This window comes from Rattus norvegicus, chromosome 18 (assembly GCF_021556685.1).
Source record: "Rattus norvegicus strain SHRSP/BbbUtx chromosome 18, alternate assembly SHRSP_T2T, whole genome shotgun sequence".
Lineage (NCBI taxonomy): Eukaryota > Metazoa > Chordata > Mammalia > Rodentia > Muridae > Rattus > Rattus norvegicus.
The window spans coordinates 71,426,392-71,432,391 of record NC_141551.1 but is presented as its reverse complement, the minus strand read 5'-3'; positions in this window follow the sequence as shown (position 1 = coordinate 71,432,391).

Below are 6,000 nucleotides of genomic sequence, written 5' to 3'. Positions count from 1 at the left end.
ACAAAATAGAATCGCCCAGCAACTCGTTTTAGGTCCCCATTGTTGCTAGGAGCTCACCAAGAGTCTTCTTCATAGGCTGTGGTGGTGGGGACCCTGTCACCAAGATTAGTTATAAACTCTGGATTGTTCTTATATACAACACAACAAGTCCTGACTCAGGACAGTGGTCCCACAGAAGGCTAGAGGCCCTGGATGAGTGGGGAACTTAGAGCCACCAGCATTGTCTACACATATAGTCTGCCTGGAAATACTTGTGCAAAGAGTCCAGGAACTCAAGAAACAGCCTTGTCTCCGGAATGTCTATGTGGCCTCTGTCACCCGGGATGATGGTCGAGGTCAAATTCAGCATTGGGTTCACCCAGTGACTAAGGGTGAGGCAGGAAAGTGCAGGTGCCAGGCTCAGACTAGCCCCTAGCTTCTGGAAACACCCCGTACACCCTCCTGCACCCTGTTCCTCCATGTCCAAAGACACAGCTAGGCTTGGGGCTCAGTAGTGAACTGCACAGAGCACAGATCCAGACTCTGCCGCTCATTAACAACGTAACCTCAGAGAAGTATTGATCGTCTCTTGTTCATTTCCTGGTCTGTAAGATGTGCTTTGGAAAATTAAGTCAGATGATACCCCCCAAAATGCCTGTGATGTAAATATTTCTGGCTCTTCGGGGGAAGGCTCACATTGCACTAAAATGAGAGCTGGCTTTACTCTCAGCTCTGCTTTATTCAGACCTGAGACAGGTGACCTCACTTCACTGCTTAGCACCCTCTGGTGATAAGACTAACCCTTTCTTTAACTCCCCCTCAGTTCTCCACTGACGCTGCTTGGCCTCTGATGTCCCTCAGCTCATGTGCTCTCTTCAGCCTCTTGTCCTCTTGCAAAACCCAAGGTGCTCACAGCCAGTGAGGGGACTTAGAAAACATCAACTGGAGCACAAAGCCTTCGAGACCCATTTAGCACAGCATTCAGCTCACCAAGCACTGACTCCCAGTTTGGGCTTAAATGTCCTTGCTCTGTCTGACAAGCTTCCAGGCCAAGCAGGTAGCACAAATCTACAATCCCTGAGCTCTTGAGGCTGAGGCAGGAGGATGAAGAGTTAAAAGGCAGCCTGGACTGGTTATGTGTAAAACCCTGCCTCACAAGGGAGAAATGCTGGTAAATCAATCAAAGGCTTCCAATGAAGGAGAGAGCAAAGTGGGCTGCCTCTCTCTGCTGCATATTGAACCCTTGGTGGCTTCCCAAACAAAGTCACGTGGTTTGATGGCAGTTCTCTGGGGTAAATGGCACACCCTTTCATTGCCCTTGTGACTCTTACAAATATAGTCTTTTATTCAACACCTAATTCAGTGGCTGTTTCTGATAGAATGGATAATAGAAAGGGGGAGTGTATTTTTCTCAGCTGTGGCACCAGTGCTCCCAGGCTCTATTTCAAATCCCATCTGGCACAGGCTAGGCTCTGCCTTCCCCAAACCTATTGAAGTCCCCACCCAAGACCCCAGAGGGGTGAGACAGGGGTCACAGGGCCATCTGTTCAGGTATCCAGTCTCCTACACCTGCACTAATCAGATGGTGAGCGCCAAGCTGATCCGAAGAGATGAGAGGTCATGTTCCTAGAGGATCTCTGAGCCCTGAAATCCCGAAGGGTGGCAAGATACAAGCCCGATGCCTACTTATGTGGTTGAAGTACAAACAACCAGGCTTACTCCATGGGGCAGGCTGAGAGTGCTTCCTTAGTTCTCAGATACAAAGATCGGGGGTGGGCTTCAACTGTTCTGGAAGCCTGCTAACCAACCCAAAGCCTACTTCTACCAGAAATCCCTCTCTGATTGCCTATTGGAGCCATCTACAACTGGGTGTTTAGGTATCATGGAGTCACTCTCTCCACACACCTGCTGTGGTGTTGGAGGTAAAAGCCTCATTACTCCTTGGATGTCCCTCCATAGTGTTACAATGGTCACCGTGGGTAGGATCAGCTGGCTCAGTGTCCGGGTCTCTTACAGGGGCTTACACACAGTCTGGGCTGTTGGTACCACAGGTTTGATACCCATAGTGGGGCTACCAGGGCCTTCAGTCACGTATCAGACTTTCTTTGTCGGAATGCAATATCATAAATGTGCAAGGCCACCTTTGCGCCACAGGGTACCATCACAGAGTCAGCATCTTCTCTCTCTATATTTACTGTCTGGGTGAATGAGTTCAAGAAAAGAAGGTGCTGTTGTGGTTTACCCTGAAGTTAGCTGTATTTTGATGCTAATTCCACTTCCCCAAGGACAGCTGCCTAGTCACATACTCAGGAATCAGGTGACTTCACCTAAACTTCTCCCCACTGAATTTGTAAAGTACAGGTGTGGGGCAGGTACTGGATAGAAGGAGGCCTGTCATTGGAGGAGAAGGAAGGATGGGCGGGAGAGAAGTTTGGAGGAAGAGGAGGAGACTGGAACAGAAAGGAGTAGATGAGAGAGAGAGAGAGAGAGAGAGAGAGAGAGAGAGAGAGAGAGAGAGAAGCCATGGCAGGACAATATGACAGGTGACATTAAGATTAAGATTTCACGCTGTACCTTTACAGGTTGTTACAAATGTTCTTAAGGGATGGATGTGTACAGGACTTTGTATGTTTAGGTGGGCAATTATATCTTATCAAAGGTTATTGTGTTATGTGTTCTTTTATGTGAGGATTTGAGTGTAGCAAAGTGTGCGGCGGCTAGAGACACTGGGCCATCATGGGGTTGGGATGTATTTCCACCAAAATATCTAGCAGATATCTTGGGGCACTGCAGTGCTGGACCTAGCGGGACAAAAGACAACAATATTTTTTTTTATTTTTTATATTTTACAACAACAAGGTGCCACAACCTTTTTGATGGGACTTGAGTTGAGCCTACAAGGATGCACAATCCCAAAAGTCCCAGAGGAAGCCATGATGGTTAAGATCTCATTGGAGCACACTAATTCACTGCCCTGGTAGGGTAGCCTGTAAGACCAACATACCAATGCAGAAGCTCACCAGAGGCGTAATCTGGGTCTGCCCCGGCCATGTGTATACCCTAGGTATTCTTTAGATCATCAGAGCCTGGCACGAGGCCTGGCATTTGGCGTTCTCTTAGTAAGTATGCACTGGATTGTTTCAAACCCGTGGCCACAAGACTGGAACATCTAAGACTTGAGGCTTTGGGGAGCCATACATGTGGCAGGACTCCCTGCCAAAATGCCCCATCTGCAGGGCTCAGTTCAAGAAGAAACACAGAAGAGTTTTTGGTTCACTGAGCAGTTTAGGTGCTGCTGGCTGAGACCCCTTTCTGGAGACTGACTGTCAAAGTTGATCGAGCCTGGAGAGGTAGCCACAAACTAGACTGGAGCAGAACCATGAACCAATTACTGCTGGCACCATGCAAGAAATGTGTGGACTGTTGAGCAAGCCAGGTCCTTCATTGCAGGACCATCTCATTGTCCCCATGCTTTCCCCCTCTTCCATGGTGGCCTTAGTGGCAGCCTGGATTTGCTGTAAAGCTCTACATGGTTAGCCCAAGAAATAGACACTCCCAGCTCCCACATCACACCTGCTCTAGCCGCTGCAGCCCCTCTGAGGCATGCACCTCAGGTCCTCAAGCATACAATAAGAACTATAATAATGACCTAGGGTCAGTGAGCGTAGTTCAGTGAGACATTGGTCTGGAGAGCTGGGGGCTAGCACAGGCTCTAGGCTAATTAATGTTATAACTTCTGCTTCACTGTCAAGGGAAGGGAAGGGCAGGATGTCACAGGCTCTAACAAGCTACTAGTGTAATGCCCAGCTGGAATCTGTTTGTCCTCTTCCAAGAGACCCTCAGCAGGGCAAATGGAGGCTGTCCCCACCCCAGCAAGGCTAGAGTGACAGACATACACCACCAGCATCTCAGTTCTTGGGGTCAAGAAGTATATCCAATAGACTGAGGGTTTAGTAGGAACTGGAGTGCGAGGGAACTAGACCCTTCTCCTGCCTGAGCACTTCCTGTCCTGTGTGGGCAGTGGGGAAGGAAGAAGGTGGCAGTGGCGGGAGGCCGGAAGGTGGAAAAGCAGCGGACACTTCTATGGCTGCAATCCAGGGTAGATCGAGAGAGTTGATAAGAACAGGGGAGTTCACGGAGCCAGAGACAAAGCATTCACGGCCAACTTCAGCATGGTGAGCCAAGTCCTTGGTAAAGGGATTACTGTTTACTTGAGTGACTCAGCTCTGGGCTGGCTGCGTCCATCCTGAGGTCAGGTTTTCAGTCTTGATTCTGCCATTCTCACAGCAAAGTCGTCTGGAGATCCTCAAACCTATATTCGCTCGGATGAGAAAAGGACACGTGGATATAGTCTTCCACCACACACCCACAGGGTCGACTGGATGAGATCGCTCACACAAATGCTGAGCAGGGAGTCTGCCATAGAGCAAGTGGTAACAACACCCACTGTGATTAGGGGTGGGCTGGTTGAGTGTCAGAGACAGAGGGATGAGGAAAACCAGGAGAAGTGTGGACAGAACAAACCAAAGCTGCCCATCAGTTTGAGCTTGGGCCATTTAAAGAGCTGCAAAGGAAGCATAGATTGTAAAATGAGCCTCTCTCTATTCTAAAATGTAAAGAATCTGCCTTCCTACTTTAAGCTGGAGCTTCAATCAGTGTCTTAGCTACTCTTCTATTGCTGCAACAAAACACCATGACCAAGGCAACTTATAAAAGAACGCACTTAACGTGGGCCTCACAGTTGCAGAGGGTTGGAGTCCATGACCATCACAGCAGTGAGTATGGCAGCAGGCAGGCATCCATGGTGTCAGTGCAGAACCCGAGAGCCCATATCTGATCCATAAGTATGAGGCAGGGTGAGGGGGAGCTCACTGGAAATGGAATGAGCTTTTGAAACCTCAAAGCCCATCCCCAGCGACGCACCTCCTCCGACGAGGCCACGCCTCCTAATCCTTCCCAAACAGTTCCAACTGCGGACCAAGCATTCAAATACATGGCCTATGCGACCTGTTCTCATTCAAACCACTACACTCAATTATTTCTGAGGTACTTAGGAGGTGCAGCAATGGCAGTTACGGCACTCCGTACATACACCAGGTGGTCTCCAGCCTTAACAAGTTAGCTACTGACGAGTCTAACTGTGTGAATCCCAGAGAGAGAATCACCCATGACCAGATGCTCCAGCGCTGGACAGCCTTCCTCCTGCTAAGATCAAGAGCAAAGGAGCCACTGCTGCTGAGGTAAGCAAGTTGCAGTTGCCAAGGGCGAGCAGTACAGGTCTGGTGAGAAATCCCAGGACCCTACCAGTCCGCTTTCACCGCATCAAAACTCAACTGTGGCTGCAGAGTATTTGTTCCCTATCCAAAGGGAACTAGCCCGGGAAGGTCTGACCTTGGCTCTCCCCCTTCTCCCTTTGCTGCAGACCAGAGCCACAGTGGCTTCCACCTTCGATCCAATCCACGGAACCGCTGCTGCTTATTGAAAAGCTTCCAGCTTGTCGTGGAATTAGCAAAGGGGTGCAGTGTGTCATACATGCCACACTGATGTGAAGCCACACCCATGGTGTGACGTAGCTTAGATACGTCTGGAGCTGGAGGCTCTTGGGAACTGTAAGTGTAAACTTAATCTTAGAGCACTTGCTTAATATGTATGAGGCCCTGGGTTCCATTTCCCAGATTAACACTCAAGGCACTAAAGTGACCCAATGAGAAATGATCATAACCTCAGTGTCTATTGCTAAGCCGTGACTTGTTAACAGACACCTCACGCTGGCTGCGCTGTGGGGTAGGAATCCTTACAGGACTCTGATGTTTTTCTCTAGGCCCTCTGAATCAGAATGGCACAGCTGTGGCATTAGGAAAGGGACTAGGAACTCACTGGGGGCTATATCTCATTAGAAATACGTTTTAGTTGCCTGAAAAGATCCCTCAAAACTAAGTGTAAATGTCATTAATATTTAAAATGTTTGCCCAACTTGTATCCTACACTTTACATCTGACCCTTCCCCTATTTAAGTATCTG